At 45.7% G+C, this 18,599-nt stretch overlaps 1 long non-coding RNA gene across 1 annotated transcript; it reads right to left on the minus strand.

The window, feature by feature from the left end:
* Positions 1 to 2,042: 2,042 nt before the first annotated feature.
* LOC138493119 (uncharacterized) lies at positions 2,043 to 15,703 on the minus strand. The gene is made up of 4 exons (XR_011276265.1): positions 15,611 to 15,703; positions 15,194 to 15,285; positions 5,299 to 5,481; positions 2,043 to 4,216 (listed from the first exon to the last, which is right to left on the minus strand). It is a non-coding gene; the product is annotated as an uncharacterized lncRNA (long non-coding RNA).
* Between the last annotated feature and the right edge of the window lie 2,896 nt (positions 15,704 to 18,599).

Genomic DNA, 18,599 nt, shown 5'->3' on the forward strand with positions numbered 1-18,599 from the left:
ACTGAAAAAGAGAGCTATAAACGAGTCCTTGCATCTCAGTGAAAAGCCAACACAAACTTCAGAAATACAATTCTGCCTGATCTGGCCACACCTCATAACATGCTCAACCAGTAACATCATTTCATCCACTGTTTTCATTTTTGCCATTGGACACGACCACTGCGTCTCCCACTCGGACACTTGCCTGGGCTTGTGCGCAGGGCAGAGTGCCTGTCTCTGTCTCACAGCAGGTCAGATCTAGGCTGCACAGGCCCAGAGGAGCCAGCCTGAGCCGGGCCCCAGCAGTCTCCAAAAAGGGGGCTGAGCCGGGGCCCTGTCGGGGGCCCCCGGTCCCACCACAACATTGGCAAGACACATTATCCCGCCGCAGCCGCGACAGGAGATGCGCCAGCCATTAAGTCAGGCAAGCTGACAGAGTGCCAGCCAGCCGCAGTGTCTCTGTGGCTGGCTGGCACTTCTGTCAGTCACTGTAAATTCCTCTGGAGACCCCTCGCGCGAGGGGCCACCAAAGGAAGTTACTGTTCCTTTGTTTCCTCCGCCCACCACCCCAGGTCACCAAGGCGTCTTTAACCCTCGGTGAAGCTGGGGACTCCTCAACATATTTCGAGGTTTATAAAAGATGGCTTGAAAACTACACAATTCAATCCATCTTTTATTAACATAGAACTATGTCGAGGAGTCCCCAGGTTCAACGAGGGTTAAAGACGCCTCGGCGACCTGGGGTGGGGAGGGGCGCGGGAAACATCAAAATGTTTTAAAAAGATGGCTTGAAAATTATTCAAACCGTAAGGTATGCACACAAATATATATACATGGTATATTTGTGTGCTTACCTTACTATGGTTTGTGTACTTTTCAAGCCATCTTGAAGTACATAAACCATAGTAAGGCACATAAACAAATATATCAATGTAAGCATTTATATATTTATGTGCATACTCTACTATGGTTTGTGTACTTTTTAAGCCACGCCCAACGCGCCACCACGCCTTAATCAGTATTGTTGGCAAGTATGACACCCCCGTGCGCTCTGGACAACATACAACACTGCATATCCTGCAGTCTCCATCAAGCGCTCCCAATGTTGCCCAGTTTCGCGCGTCACTGTCTCTTTAAGGCGCTTGTACAGTATGGTGATGCATGCGCAAACCGAACGCAAGTTTGAGCGAGCGCGCGTGCGTCTGCCCTGAGCGTGGGACGGAGTGCACATGCGCGAATCACTGGATGCAGGACCCAGAGGGAGGGGGTGCGCGAGATGGAGAACGGCGCTTGTCGGTGGTGCACGAGCGTCCAACCTGCAGGGCGACGAGTTCCGGCAGGCAGAGCTCGAGGCTGGAGCGGGGGCAGGTAAGGAGAGCTCCGGGACACTGCGCATTGGTGAGCACTTCTCCACAGGGGACCATGCCGCTGGTGGTAGTGACATGACTGCAGACGGTGCATTAATTCAAGGAATAGGATGCAAGAGTGCTGCACATGAAGGGATAGTCCCAGCAGGATGCGAGGTTATTCTAAGGCAGCAATCCCCTTGCTGCAGAAAGTAGGATTAGTGCAGGAGCCGGCATTGCAGCAGGTGATGCGAACATTAGCGCCAGAAGGGATCTGTACAGAGGGCATAGAGATGCATGCAGTTACACTGCACACGGGCAACGTTACGTAACTGCCAATGAAGCAGAAATGCACTATGGGATCAACTGGCATGACTGACCACCAAAAGCGAGCGCTGCCACTGCAGTGATACGACGTGACTGCCATGGATCAACATTACTGTCTGCCAAGTGCCACTATCGTTAAATGGGTAACAATGACGGTAGCTTATAGCGCCAAGAAACCGCATCAGAGGCAGATGTTGGCGATGCAGATGTCAGTCACATAACACACAGGGCCCGATTCATGGAATTGTTTTCCAAGATTCAAAGTGACTTTGCACTGCCGATATAAACAGTTCATGGAACTGTGCAAAGAGTATTTCTGCTGTGCAAAGTCATTTTGTACTGCAAAAATGACTATGCACTGCAAAAATACACTTTGCAAAGTTCCATGAATCAGGTTTTGAGTGTTCAGTGCAGTCACTTTGAACCATGTACAGAATTCCATGAATTGGCCCCAGAGTGTGTGCTGCCTAGGCTGTTGAGAGGGGAATGCTGTTCTCAATGTTTGGAGCGCACATGTGTCACATTTAACAGAGCCAGGCTCTATAGGGCAGAGCTTCACTTAAAAAGGTAAGGTGCTGCACCATGCACAACAGCTCCTGGCAGATAACTGACCTAACTACTGACCCTTCTAGGGGCAGTATTACTGCACTGTACTACTACAAAATAGAGCATGGCCGCAGGAAGGCGGGGTTACTGATGAGGGCAATATCAATGCAAACCCAACAGCCTTACTGCAAGGGAGTAACATTGCTGCAAAGGGAGCACTTTTCCTGCAATGAAAGAATGTCTGCAAAGAAAAAGCTTTGCTGCAGGGGGGTCTCCTTCCTGGCGTAGGAGCAGCATTGTTGGGCGGGCTATATAAATATTGAAAGGAATGTAGCATTCCTGCATAGAAATACTATTTCACCACACAACGCCCCTGTTAGGCAAACCCAAGTCAAAAAGGAAGATCTTTCTGGAATCATTTTTGAGTCATCAGGTCACTTCAGCCTAGAGTCACCCATGGCTAGTTCAGGGAGATCATCCGAAACCATCCTAAAGTATGTGTATAGGCTGAAATATTCAAATGAGATGACTATAGAGTTATCACAGAAACTACTCCAAGAGGAGTTCTGCTTACTTCCAATGATGATCTTGTATTGCTCCAGAATGACCCCAATGACAACTTCAGGATGGGTGGGGATTAGTCCAGGATGACTTCATGACAACTTCAGGATGGGTGGGAGGGGGGGGTATTATTACTCCCCTGTGACAACTTTAGGATGGGTTTGAAATAGTGAACGATTATTGCAGGCAACTTCAGGGGGATGTTGCTTTCAAACGATTTAGGAAAAGGGCTTTGATTCCTTGTGTGTAAGACGAGTGGTATTACTATAGGGTTAGACTTATGGAAAGTGTACTGGAAAACATGGAATTTGCAGCCGTTACTTGCCATCTTTGTCTTCTTTGCTAGAGCACTCAAATGTCATTAACTAAGGTTTGCTGATTTAGTATACAAAACTACAAATCCACCTTACAATGTCACGTACCAACCTCTAAACTCTCTCATTTCATTTCTCACCTCTAGCTAGCATGGCATCACAGTCAATGAACTCCCACAATTACAAATAACTGCACTAAAATAAACACTTTCACTGACCTTAACAGAATCCGTTAAAGGTCTACCTGCAAGACAATACTGCTGATCACTTCACCCAATATCAATATGAGCAGCTAGCAATTAGTTTGACCCTTCACCACACCCAGGAAAACATTAGCTGACTCCCAACAGAAATCCAATAGCACAAAAACATGTACCATTTAGAAGTTGGCACCAACCTACAAATTCACCAGATCAACTATAATAGTTCTACACACAAGAGCACTTGCATCTTCAGTTTCACAGAGCAGCATGCAAGCTACAATTACGTTGTAGATTAGTAGGTGGGGCTGACGTAGTAATCAATCTCGGTTGTGGGGATGTTCCAATTCCATTGTTTTAAAAAAAAAAGTAATCTGAAAGATTGCGCTGGTGTGTGGTAACGTGTAGGTGTCACTTCACTGTCCAAACAGGCATGACCGTCATACTGTAACAAGAACACACTGTTGAGAAGACGTGGTGATAGAGTTGAGTTTGTCAAATTAGATGTCTGACAAAAAATCTGTAGCAGACAATCGACTGGTTACTTCATAGTGCAATATTCTGCAGTTGTCGCACAGCTACATGTTTGGGAACTGCATCATTACACAGACATCTGCCGATTTAATGCTGTGTCTATCAATTGTCCAGGTGAAGTAAGAGGCAGGTTCTGAGGAAAAAATGTAGGAGGAATATAGAACACTAGCCATTCCTGCCAAAAGACTTAGGTTTTCCAGCTTTTGTGAACAGCCATTGATACGTTTTGGAATAGTCTGTTTTCACCCATCAGCTTTTCCAACATAATTCTCTTGTTTTTTTCACTGCATCTTCTTTTTCCAGATTCCACCAGTAACTGTTTTTTCTCCTCTACCTTTCTTTATAAAGCCTCAATTATAGGTTTTCATTATTTCATCAAATATTCCTGTGTCTTAATAGTGTTTCTTGGCTGCGGGTATGAAAAAGGCAAGTTGAAACTTCATAATGTGACTAACAATACAACAAACATTTTGTCTGAGCTGTACACTAGGGTGACTCCCCTTAAGCGCGATCCTATTCGCCCCCTTGGATTTTTGCTTATTCTTGCTCTCCTTGGCGCTTTCCCTCCCTCCCCATACAGCTACCGACAACTCAGTCTAGCTAACTGCACACATAAAAGTGTGTATGGGTACATACCCTTTAGAGCGCGCTGTGACCACTATAATTTATAAATATTGGCAAGCTGCGTCACCAATTCCACAAGGTCTAAGCATAAAGACATTGAATGAATAGGACAGAAAACTGATTGGTATTTGCAAATTGCGCTCTACCTTGGACATCCTAGATTGGTTCCCCAACTCATGGACTACATTTTCAGGATTGCATCTAAGGTAAAAAAAACAAAAAACAATATCAAAAAGATAGTTTAGGAATTTCGATTTGGGGAACCAATCCAGGATGTCCAAGCACCACTAAAGACTTTTAGCACAACGCGCCAGCCATTGACAGGTCTCTCGGGACGCAACCCTTTGATCATCAAGTACTATCAGAAAATTGTTTCAAGATATTTTCACAATCAACTTCCAAACCTGGTCACCATACCAAGTGTTCAATTTCAAGGCCTTGAAGACGGCTAAGGTCGAAACACGTGTCGGCTGACTTTATGGGATTAAATTCACCTACAGATGAATAATCTGATGATATTGTTTTACTTTCATTCTAAAAGAATGTATACCTAACTTTAAGGTGGTAGAGTGCGATTCGCCAGTACCAATCCATTCTCTGGCCTAGCTGCACACACATTCTCAGACCTGGACAACGGTCGCCGAGGGCGTTCAACCCATATCGCTTTGCCGATAACATAAGAGAAATCAGTAGACCATCTATACTTTAGAGAGTTACTCTAGAGGAAAGAGATGCTGTAAATGAGAGGTGGGCATTTTGCAGCATTGATCTGTATGTGTGAAAAAAGGAACAACTCTGCATAGGGACGTCAGATGTACCCTCCTCCCCCAAACATCAAATAGATGGAAAATAAAATACATTGCTTACCTAACTACAAAAGCACGACTGCCTCGAAATCCTTTTCTTCATGTATTTCACTTCTACTTTCATCGATACCCTCTATCAGCAATTTACAATTAACTTCACCGGGAATGCAAAGGCTCAAATTCCCCATCCTTTCAAATGCAGAGAATTGTCGGAATCAAAGAGTGCCACGATTTGAGTTATTGTCTAAAAGAAGAAATTAAAAAAGTAAATTTAGTATGCGCCAAGTATTTGTGAACCAGGTCTGTACCCAAAACCATTAATTTATAGTGGGCTTGCTATGGATGTTCCTGCCTGATGTGTCCCGATTTATGAGTGAAGCGTCTCTTGGTGCTTGGTTAACTTCCTCCAAGACTTCCACCCATTGTGGCTTTAACTAGTTGCATCTGCTCGCAAAATTAGAGGCAATACGTTCTTAACTGCAGAGCTCTTGTACCTAAAATGATGCAGTCATTTTGTGTGTGTCCTTTAAAAGACAAGCACCTGTTTCAGTTTCTTAAATGTAAATATAAACCATAGAGAGGCCAGCATGCAGAAAGCAACATGTACAGGAAATAGGAGGGTATGCAGGGACAGAACCCATGACCAAAGTGATATTTACTGGGGGCACAAAAACACAATATTACACCTTAGCAGGAAGGCCTTTGCTAATATGAGCCAGGCACTATCCTCCAGAAGGGCCAGAGGTCCCGCCCCCAGGCCAATAAGCATCGCTAATGTGCAATAAATTATGCACTACAGCTGAACTAGTGCAGCGCTCATAGCAGTGGAAAAATCCTGCAAAAAAAGTAAACCAAGCCATGGGTAAACTTTGCAAAGGCATGGTTTCTCACACGTGCACCACGGTTGGATACATGTAGATAACCTATTGCATAGAGGGTCGGGTGCACCAATCGGAGGAAGGCATGGACTATTTGTGTGGAACATTGCTGGGGCATTGGAGCAGCCACAGCATTAAAGCCAGAGAGGGGCGGCCTGTAGGACCATTTAACCCCTCCTTGGCGATGGTTTGAAAGCAATCAGCATGATCAGTAGAACAGTCATTGGGCCTCATTACGAGGTTGGAGGTAGCCATGGTGCTATTAGCCCCATGGCTGCCTCCAAAGTCGTTCCGACTCCGCACTGGTGAATGGAGTATTTACCGGTCCATTACAAGGTTGGCGGGACCAGTAATTCCCCATTCACCAGGGCCATTCCCCATTCCCATTTGAGCCCCCATAGGGCTCAATGGGAATGGGGAAGGTGCTAATAACTGTACCGCAAATTGCGGTACCGTTATTAGCTCCAGAGTCCCTTTGCGGGTCCTGTCCTTAACACCTGGAAAAAACAGGCGTTAAGGGAGGACCCGCAAAGGGAACTTGTAGTAGGGCGGTAAGGGATTACCGGCACCGGTGCCCTTACCGGTGCCGGTAATCCCTTACCGCCCACCTCGTAATGAGGCCCATTGTGTGGAACTGGGAAGAAGTCGACCCACCCACGAAAAGGGGGCCTCTGTATGCTGAACAGCTAGGGCGCATTATGGCAGAGGTCTTCAAACTGTGGGGCTCAAATGATAATGATGTGTTATTTATATAGCGCCTTAATCCAAAGTGCTTTACAGAGCACATATTTACATACAATATAAGCATTTGTGGCAGGGGGGAGAAATTATTTTACTCAAGGAGGGGGGGTCAGCATAAAAAGGCTTGAAGACCACTGCCTAAGGGGAATAAAGTGACCTCACACTTTCAAATAGCAAAGCAATTAACAGCACTCCTTTCACGCCCAGGTCAGAAAACTCTTGCTACCGCGCCAGTCCTCCGATGCAGAGGCAGCTGAAAAATCCAGACAAGCAATAAAATAGCTCCAAGCTCAACATCATCTAATGCGAATGAACCGGTCCCATCATTAGAGAAAAAGAAAAAGAAAAATCATTCACCCCAGATCATCATAAACAATGATCAAAAAATATATTTTCAAAATTAATGACAGGGGTCACTATCCCTAGCAAGCATTCAATAATGTTTACAGGCAAACTATCTTCAATTAACTGCTGAGGTCAAGTGGTTGGAAAAAAACAAACCGCATTGAAGGGACATTAAAATCCCTCCGGGAACCTCATCAACCTATATACAGAATGTTACATGAGTATAACTAGAACATGCAGTAATCCCAAGTCCTTGAAACGTACATTTGTATATATTAAATCATGTAGCCTATTTCCCCAAAGTGTTGAACAAACTAAACATAGATGATGTAGAGCATGAGTCATGGGGGGAATTAGAACACAGTCCCCTGCTCATAAAGGCAAGCACAACTAGCCCTACTATGAACTGAAAAGGCAATGGAAAACAGAGTGAACAAACCATCTATGTGTTCTTTAAAATAAATAAAAAGCTCTGCCTCACGGGTATAGCATCCGTAACTTCCAGCAGTGAAAAAATAATATTAAAAAACATTACAATACAAAAGGAGTCTTTGAATGCCAGGTAGTCTGCTTTTTATGGGGGGCAGCTGTCAGAATCCGAGTCTTCGGATTCGTGACTCACCTGTTTAATACCTGCTATTTTCTTCCTTATGTTGACAGGCTTCTTTTTCTTGGAGGAGCAGGTCTTGAAGAGGTATGGTGTTGTTTCCGCCGAATCCAGGCTGTTGACAGGAAACAAGCGCTAAAGCCCTAGGCTGAAACCCGCGGGTGTTCCGGGGAGTCTGAGAGCGTTCAGTGTTCCAGGAAGGATCCGGGAAGGGTCTGGGATGAGAGTGGATCTAACCGGTAGTGGCTATAAGTGGCACGCGCTGCTCCGAAGGCAGAGGAGTGGAACAGCTCGAAAAGGAATGCCAGGAAGGAGGTACGATAAGGTATTTGCTGGGCATAAAACGGCAACAAGGGTGGAGCAAAAGAGGTAACTTGCCGGGACGAGGAGCACAGACAAGCGTAGCGTTCAGACGCGCCGAGCCGCGGGGGAACGTCTAATTTCAAGGAAGCATGACAGTGAATCAGAATGACTAGACCGCGCAGTTCCCTGGCGTCGGCCATGTTAGAAAGAGTTGGAGAGTAATAGTCATTGGTAGAAGGACCAGGATGACCAGAAGGGTCGGAATCGTCGATTCATGACAGCATGCCCCCTTCTAAATTCCAATCCACCGGGTTTGCCCAGATGAGTCCGATGAAAACGCCTTAAGAGGCGGGGAGCATTCATATTGGAGACTGGTTCCCAAGTTCTTTCGCTTGGTGGATAGCCTTTCCATTCCACCAGGTATTGGAGACGACCTCTTCTGTATCTGGAATCACAAATCCTGGAGACCTCCAATTCGACTTGATTGTTGTCAAGGAGCGGGGAGGCCGGGGTGTTGCCTCGGTTGATTGGTGAAACGGTTTCAATAAAGATGAATGAAAAACAGGGTGGATTATTTTCCAGGATTCTGGTAATCAGAGTCAGAAGGCCACAGGGTTCATGATTTTAGTCACAGTGAAAGGACCATAAAAACGAGGTGCCAGTTTGTTGGGTCTCAGGTGCCTGGGTAAGTATCAAGAAGAGAGCCAAACTTTATCTCCAATCGAATAGGAATGCCCAGGTCTCCTTTTGGCATCAACAAATTTCTTTATGTCCATTCTTGCCTTTTCTAGGCCTTCCTTGACTTGTTTGTGTACTGAACCCCTGAGTGCAAAAAAACAGGACTGGTCTTGGTCGTGGAGTGATCTGAGTTGTTGTAAGCAAACTCTGCTACTGGAATCAGTAATGACCAGTCGTCCTGGACCCTCAAAGCAAAGCACCGTAGATACTGCTCAAGGGTCTGGTTTACTCTGTCTGTGATATCATTTGTCTGAGGATGATAGCCCGAAGACAAGGCACGTTGAATGCCTAACTGCTGACAAAGGTGTTTCCAGAACTTGGAGACGTATTGGGGTCCACGGTCGGAGATAATCTTGGAGGGCAGGCCGTCCAATCGAAAGATGCGAGTAACAAAGATACCTGCCATTTCGTGTGCCGAAGGTAATTTGATTAGAGGAAGAAAATGGGCCATGTGAGAGAATAGGTCAATAGTACCCATTATGGTTGTGTATCCTTTGGGGGGGAGGCAAAAAATCGGTGGCAATCGTTTCCCAGGGTTGAGATGGCAGGTCAGGTTGATGAAGCAATCCTACTGGTTTCCTGTTGTCGGTCTTGTTCTGTTTACAAACTGTACAGACTTGTATATATGCACGTATATAAGTGGCACGCGCTGCTCCGAAGGCAGAGGAGCGGAACCGCTCGGAAAGGAATGCCAGGAAGGAGGTAGGATAAGGTATTTGCTGGGTATAAGGCTGCAACAAGGGTGGAGAGAAAAAGAGGTAACACAACTTGCCGGGGCGAAGAGCACAGACAAGCGTAGCGTTGAGATGCGCCGAGCCGCGGGGGCATGTCTAATTTCAAGGAAGCATTAGAGTGAATCAGAATGACTAGACTGCACAGTTCTGTGGCGTCGGCCATGTTAGAAAGAGTCGGAGAGTAATAGTGATTGCTAGTAGGACCAGGCTGACCAGAAGGGTCGGAATCATCGATTCATGACAGCAGCTTTACAGAACCTCTTGAGGGGTACTTTGACCTTGAACTTCAAAGAGTACCTGCCCTGTACACTTTTCACATTACACAAATCTCAACAATCTTGCCCAGCTTGAAAAAGGGGGATGGTGGAGGAGGGGGGGCGTTAAGACTCTACTTTAATTCAAATTCGGTTGCTGGACAATTAATGGATGCCACTTTTTTTTGTTGGCTGGTGTTCAACGGCTTAAGTGAAAGCAACGATCATGTTGCAAGCATTGTTAAGAGAAATAAATAGATGGGGGGCATCTGTCGACTGTTGGTTAGAGGAGACTTTTTCTCTCCCTTCTTCCTGAGAGATTGGATTGCCAATATCTGCAAACCTTCTCTGTTTGCAGAATCACAACAGCAAATTTAAGCCCAAAGCACCCTGTGCCACCAGAAGGAGGAATGCAGGAATCAAATAACTCATTCATCAGGGCGTTTCAACCATCCCAAACCTGAGATTACACCTGGCGGTGTGTGCAGCACACCCCGTACCACACAGCAGCTCAAACAGTCTGCCACACACTTCAAAACTTAGCCAGCCTTCATGCCAGCCAAACAAAACTTTGCCACTTGGCACCCTGCTTCAGAATTAAGCAATATTAAAGATGCTGCGAAAGTGTCATGATTCCTGCCCCTCATTTCCCGAGCTCTCCAAGATGTCAGGCTGGAGCAAGGCCACGATCATCTACATGGCCCTCAAGGGCCTCTCCATCCCTCCAAAGACCCACTTGGAGTCAGACTTGGCGCTTGTGGCACCAGACTCACTCACTCCCATGGTATAACATTGGGGATTGGACTTTTAGTGCATTGATGGGGACAAGATGGATGCCCCCACATATTTCGGTTCCCAGAACTGCATGTGCAGTCTAGTCTTTTGTGTGCGGTTCAGCCCAGAGACACCTGGGATACCGAGAGACTATTTAAGCCACGCCCAGGCTGAGAAACATGCTTTGTGTTTTCTGCACCTGCAGCATGACACTCACCGTGTTCGGATCGGTCTCCAGTAGGCCTGCATCTTTCTTCTGCACTCAGCTCCTGCAAGAACAAGAACACCATTAGGAACAGCCTTACCTTGCGGCGCTTCTGCCCATCATTCATCGCTCCTTCTGTTCTGCGGGCATCATTGGCGGTGTCATTCCCATCCCAGCACGCCGCTTCCTAAGGAAAAGGGAAAAGAACAGAAAAAAGCCATTAGTAAGCATTCAGCAAATCTTCGCTTATTTTTAAAGACTGTACGAGCTTCAAGCGCTTACCTGAATCCCAGCCGGTCTGGGGGAACCCTGTCTCCGGAACTTCTCATCCATCTGCAAGAGGGAAAAGACACTCCAGGTTAGCTTGGAAACATCTAGAGGCGCCGCATACCGCGCTTACTCACCGCATTTCTTCTTCATAACCGGCATCCAGGCTGAAAACGTCGCGGCACCTAAAAGACACAGAAAAAGAACTCAGTTCAATACAAATACGAAAGGGTCGCATCGCGCTCTCACTCACCTTCAGCGCTACTCATCTCAGCAGCACGTCGCCATCCCTGGAGGCCTGCCATCATCCAAGGAAGGAAAGGAACAAAGTTAGAGAACTGTTCAAAAGACTCATTATACTTACCTGTCGGACTCTTTCCAGTGAAGTAACTAGGCAGCAACAAGCCGCATCAATCAATGCGCCCCTGCGCTGAAAGCAGGACGGAGAGCACACTTTCCAAGAAAACAAGGTGAGCTGTGGATTAAAGGGAAGGGTTGAACCCCGGGGAAGAAGGGGTTCAAGCACACAGAGACAATAGAGAGTTAAACTCTACCAATCCTGTGTTTCAGGCCCAGTCTCCAGTCGAGTAGACTCAAGGGAAGGGTTCGAGGTCGTAAGAGGTCAGAACAGGCTGAGTGACGTCCCCGTGGATACCAGGTGAGCGTTACAGAAAGTCACACACGCTTCCCACAAGCCACACATCAACAATCCCCACACAAAGGAAATCTATGTCAGCGGGTGTCTGTGCACTGGCATGCAGCATTCTGGGCAACTTATTGAAAATTACAAGCACTGTGCCCTCTATATACAATAGACATATTCTCACAGGGGCTATGTGACACTGCAATGTTCTGAAGCAGACGACAGAGTCAAATCTTGAGTATCGCGTGGGTCAGCGCATCTCTTTCCTTCACAGTAAAGCACTGGAATGATTTCGCTCGTACCCACTGAAGGTGCGGTCAAGTGTACGAGTTGTATATGCACCGTACCGGACACATAGCAACGTTGCGGATAATGGACCACTTAAAGCAACCAGGGATTTTCCAAAGGTTTGTTTAATACCTTAAGCTTCTGCTGTTCAAGCCCACACGTGCACTGTCCCCTAGGGACCAGCGAGGATAAGTGCTCATCCAAACTTGCAATCAAAATATATGTTAACATATAGCGGCGCCAGCAAGATAGCAATTAGGTTTTTTGCCTTTTTTATTTTCATTAAAAAAACAAAAAAACATTTTCTTGATAACAAGATAGTCACTCTACAGCAGTGGTCTTCAAACCTTTTGGTCCCCTGAGCCCTCCCTAAGAAAAAGGTACCTGGCTTGGGCCCCTCTACACACATGGACTCCAAAATGTTTATGTGGTGTAGAATGGTGCCAAATGGAGGTGTGGGTGCCAAACAACAAATTCTTTCAAAATCATTGCTTGCAATAACTCAAATTAATTAGAGGGCAAATATTTGTAAACAGAGTGTTCAGAATTGTTTGCTACAGGGGACTTGACTAAAAGTAGTGTTGGATATTTATTTCCTACAGTAACGTAGGGCATACTTAGGTACAACAACTTGATTACTATCAATGCAGTCACTTGCAAGTTGGACAGTAGCATCCTGGAGAACTAGTGTGAAGGGTGGGCCTGACTTTCAGCAGCCAGCCATCACTATTGGGTTTCGTTTTTTCAATAGCCAACCACAGGTTTTCTTCCAGCTTTGACTGATATTTAGTCTTTAGGGCTGCAAGTGTTGAAAATCCAATCTTGCAAAGGTACGAGGTGCTGAAAGGTAACAGTACATTGGGATAAAGTAGGAAACTGCATTTTGCCAAAATCCACCAAAGGACCATTTTTTGAATTGGCTCTGGTAGGCAGTCACTTGGAAGTTCCATTAGTTCCTCCTGGAGGTGTATTGGGAGGTGGGCGAGAGTGGTTCCGAGATGGTTTCCCATTAGTTCAGCAACACATGAAAACATCATACTCCGCCTCCTCAAGACCATCTGCTAAAAATGGAAACACATGGGAATGCAGACATTAACCCTCCTCCTCCAAAGCTCCAGCTTCTTCTTGAATGCTGACAGTTTTGCATTCATAACCAATGATGTGGTTTCTTTTCTGTGCCGTGCACGGAGAGGTTTAGAAAATGTAGCTTTTCAAAGAGCTCACCGTAACTTTTCAAAGAGGTCACCGTAGTAAGCTAACAGTACAAGCCAGTGGAATCACACCAAGGCTCTTTCGTCTGGTATAAACCCAGGAGAAAGTGTCTCACTTTAGTCTAGAGTTCCTAAACACAATTTAAAACCTTTCCCCCTGGAGAGCAACCTGACCTCCGTGTGAAACAAAGCATCATGTTCAGCTCCCATTTCTGCACATAATATGGCAAAGAGACAGGCTATTGTGTGGTGCATCTTAATAAAATGCACAATCTTTACAACACAAGTCAGCACCTCTGAGAGTCCACTCCACATATTGTGCACATGCAAAGCTTCCCGGGGGATCATGCAGTGTGTCCACAATATATGTAGAGCTACTACCAACACTTTTGCTTTATCCCAGTTCTAGCACCAGACATTGAAGAAGCACCATCCCAGCAAATACCAACACATGCCTTCCACTTTAGGCAGTGGGAACTTAGGAAGTAGTTAACAATGTCAATGACAATAGATGCAGTTGCCCTGCCCTGAATCGGTTTACAAAATATTTCTCCAATATTTCAAGCACAATATCAATTCTGTAATGATATAAGAGGTCAGTGACGCGGTGGAAAATTGTGGTGTCAGACAAAAGGATACTTTTGCATTTCTCTGCTGCACCGTCAATAAGCATTACCTGTTTGACAGCAAGAATGTTTGGCAGAATGACTCTCAGCATCTGTAAAGGGCCTTTTTTCCCCACAGATAATGTGGTAAGAAGCTTCCAAATCATTTGCAGGTACTGAGGCCACGTTTTAATAGTGTTTTTTTGCTTGTGTATGCCTTGCAGCTGCCGTACAAATAAATCCCTGGTCTGTTTTGGTAATGTTTTGTTTCCAAATGCCATCTTAATAGTGTTGGCTTCAGGCTTGCTAATGTAGCGCCACAAACCACACACTGTAGCTTAACTTGTCAGCAACTGCGATCCATGTGAACCCAAAATGCAAAAAAATAAATTTCTGTGTTTTTGCATTTCTCGTGTCCGTTTCCACCTGTCCTTCCACTTTTCGTTTGAGATTCCTACCATCTATGGACACTAGGAAACTATCTAGTTCTATGTGTTATTTCTGCATTTTAAAGCCCGGACACAAAAAAAGATTTTCCGGCCGTTTTTGTATTGGCTTTAAAGTGCGCAAACCACATACTGCCCCCACTCCTTCCCCACCCGCTCATTAACTCGCCAATCGGGGGGGGAAACCCCCAATTCCCACCCACAACACACACCTTCTACCCACATGCACACACACATACAGTCCAAAACTCACCTCTGCCTCCTGTGACGACTCTGCTGGGGTTCACAGCGCCCGTCAGCCCCTGCGCGCACTCGTGTGCAACAGGGGTTTGACAAGTATGATAGTTTGATTTAGAAAGACCGCTCTGAGCGATCACAGAGCGGCCTTTCTAAATCTATCCACTACGCCCCCACATAGGTACAGTGAGAAAGATATTTTCACTTAGTACCAACGATTCATCTAAAAAAGGAGCCTGACTCTGAAAACATTGCAAACTCCCACGTTAATTTATGTCACGTTATTTTTAAAAAAACATTTCCATTTTTCAAAAATTAAAAATGCTTTTAAAGATTTAAATTGACAAACACCACATAAGATTTAAAACTAACCACGTGAAAAGGCTGGTTGGGAAAACAAAAAAGTCCCCCAAATGAAACCATATGAACAGCTTGGGGGCAACAAATACTCAGTAGAAATGGGTCAGAAATGCTGCTTGGATTTAAAAAAACTCCACATTGATATAAGACTCTCTGTTCAGATCGTGAAGGTCTAGCTCGAATTTTTCGTCTAAGTGTGGTCCTGGACTAGGCCACAGATTGGAGGCCAAAACCATACCTGGATGCACATTGCACAGGGCTGATATAAACCTTCAGCACTTCTACTCAACCAATGTTACATAGGGAAAAGAAATACTTACCTGCCTGCGTGACTGGGTAAAGTGCTTCACTGGATTTTTCTTGCTGTGACACAGGTGGTTAGGTTGACACACCGACACTTGGAGCGATGCTGCTGCAATGGAAACAGTTAGTCAAGGATACATGGGTCTACCTGAGATGTCAAAAATGAGCAGGGGTTAAAACCAGCTCTTGGGTGTTAGGCATCAGCTAGTAAGCAGGACGTAATGCTGGGAAACCAGGAGAGAGTACACAGTGCACTGTAAATGCAACTCCCACATGAGACGTGAACTTTCAGTACTGCCCCAAACTGGACATGAGAAAGGAACAGCCTCAAAAATAGGTTTGAAATCCCCGATTGTGACTCCTACTATACCTTTAAAATTACCCCACCATCACCCACAGCAAAATACAGTCGTTTTTAAAAAAGACATTCTTACCGTCGGCAAGTCCTAATACAGATGCCAGGAGTTTTGATGGTGCCATTGCTGCTGGGGACTTTGTTGTCCAAGATGGGATGATTGAGGCAATTTGTAATCCTGCAATTGAAAATGTACAATAAAAGAAATATTATAGACGTACCAGATTGACCATACCAATATTTGCGCACTACACTGCCAGTCCGCTCACATGCTTCCCCACACACAAAAGGGACCTAGGGTGCAGGGTCCAACTGGGAAATTGCCAAGGTTCCCTATAGGCCAGTCCACCCCAGCTGGCAGAGAGAGCAGTCAGAGCACATAGCTGAAAACGTGACACATACTCAGTCACAGAGACAAAAAAATAGAGCGAGCGAGCGAGAGAAAGGGCATCAGCTTGTTATATTTTACCCTTTCTATTCCCTGCCTAGATGCATTCCAATTATTCATCTACATATCTTACATAGAATACGACATAGTAGTTCTTAACTCACAGAGCTAACTTTCGGAAACATCAAGTAATACCCATGTAGCTTATACAGCAATTAGGTGACAGCGCTGACGTAGCAGCAGACTGCCGCGGCTGCCATGGCAGACACGAGTGCCCATGGCTTCTCTGCAACATATGGTGCCACAGCAGGATTATATACATGAATTACACTTTAAATCACTGTACTGCTCTTCCCCGAAAAGTGCACGAAACAACCATAAATCATCAATGCAGTTATAGAGCAAGTACTTTGAACCAGGAAACAGACAGACACAATAACTCACAACCACGCACTCTTAGAAGATAAATCAGCTCTTTACAGCTATTTATTCAAAGCTTACAAATACATAGAAATAACTCATAAAAATAATAAGGTCATAGATCACAGAAGAAGTAAAGAAGTCAAAAGGAAATATATCACCGTGAGCTTAACAAAATTCCTCATCTCGTCCAGAAGCGGCTGGAAGACCCCGGGAACAGCCAGGCCGAGAGTACCACAGCTCACAGGAAGGCCATACGTAATCGTCCTTCTCTGGCTGAAGTCTCACCTGACCCTCTCCGGGTCTCCGGATATATACGCACTCCACAAAGGGGAGTTAATTCTTGAACATTCTGGAAATTGCACCTGCGCAGTTGAGGAACAGCCGTCGGTTGCCATCTGGGTCAATCGAGAGCTCCCCCCAAGGAACGCAGGGCCTCCCTGCTCTAAAAACACGCTCCACGGAGAACAGTAGCAAGCCATAACAACGTTAGCTTTCCCAGCAGAAATGGCCTTGAACGCATACCAGGTTTGGAAAAGCATGTTTGTCTCAGCACTGTGAATCTAACACTTCAGCAAAATGTGTGCAGCCTTTCACTGCGGTATGAAGTAAATATCCAACATTGCTCCGAGCGCTCCCAGAATGCATTGCGCGCCCGCGCCATTTTGAATCAAGCATAACAATTCCACCCTTTGGATATTTATCTTCCGTAGCCAGGGGGCACAGGAACCGGCCTCTGAAACCTACGAAATGTTCAAACTAAATTGGGAATACATTGAATGCAACAACAACAAGCAATTATAATAGCCAGTATAATAAAAATGCAAGCAAAAATATAACTTAGTGTACCCCCAATATCAGGTATCCATGATAATAACCAATCCCACCAATTTCTGTTACGATCTTAAGACACTTGAGAAATGAGATCCCTCAAACCTCGAATACGACTTTCAATAGATTGTGAGTGGTCACTTAAATTGAAACAAGACATACCTTCTAATAACTTGACTATCAAGGAGTAATTCTTCTAAAGCCTGCAAAGTATGATTAAGGGCCTCATTACACGTTGTGCGCTAAAAATAGCAAATTACCTGCTTAGCGCCCTTAACGTGTCCGCCCTCACAGGAGGGCGCTAATAGCGTACCATTACGAGTACGTGGACACGAGCATTGTGCCATGCCGGTAATGCCCCTACTGCCATGCCGCTGAACTCCCCCAAAAGTCTCTTACCGGCTTCAACGACAGTGCAGATAGCAACTCCGCCTTGACGCAGCATGCAAATAGCAGTCACCGCTAATAGCGGTGACCGTTAAATAGCAGAACCGGAAACAGCGTCATCGCATAGAAACGGGAAAGAGCACAGCGGCCATCTTTAAAAACACAATCCATTGCCATCCTCTGCCCCCTGGACCTGTTTGTAGTACATTGCGGTTGGATATTTCCTGGAACACCCTTACCATGCCCAAGGCACTTAAAAAAATAACTGACCGCCAGCGGAAAGAAATGTTTTCCAATGAGGAGCTAGTTATGCTGACCCAGACCTTATCTGACAATGCTGCAGTGGTCTTCACAAACGACATGCGGCGGGAGACACTCCTTAAAAAAAAGGCTATCTGGGCCGAGGTGGCACTGAAAGTAAGTGCTGTGGGCACCAGCACCCGCACTGTACGTGAGTGCCGGCAAAGATGGGATGACCTGAGACTCCGGGTCAGAATGATCCTGGCAGAAAATCATAACATTGCCACCACAGGTGGATCAGGGTCGCCAATTAAACTAAAGGAATGGGAGGAGACATGTGCCAACCTCATCGGAGTTGAATACATCGAGGGAGTCGGAAGGATGGAGCATGGCGTGGCAAACTCTTCGGATGGAGGTAAGTGTACTGATGAAAGCATGCAATGTGAATCTACTGGTCCCCACAAATATCAGCCCAGAGTCACCCCATGGATGGCCAAACATCCACACATGCATCCCACCGTGCCCATGCCAGTGCCAGACCCAAACACACACACATGCACACATCAACAGAGCCAAGTGCCACACACAACACTGCATGGATGAGCCACTGAACTGACACATCACCTGCATACTTCACAATGAAGTCCAAATGCCCACAACTGCATTGATGATGTATCCTGCATTAAGTACATTGAACCTTAACCAATGCCATCCCCCTTCTTGTCCCCGACAGGGTCACATACAGACAGTGAGGATGCATCTCAGGCACCCCCTGCGCAGAAGACACCCCCATGACATTAAG

This window comes from Ambystoma mexicanum, chromosome 10 (genome assembly GCF_040938575.1).
Source record: "Ambystoma mexicanum isolate Mex_15411 chromosome 10, UKY_AmexF1_1, whole genome shotgun sequence".
In the NCBI taxonomy this organism is placed as follows: Eukaryota; Metazoa; Chordata; class Amphibia; order Caudata; family Ambystomatidae; genus Ambystoma; species Ambystoma mexicanum.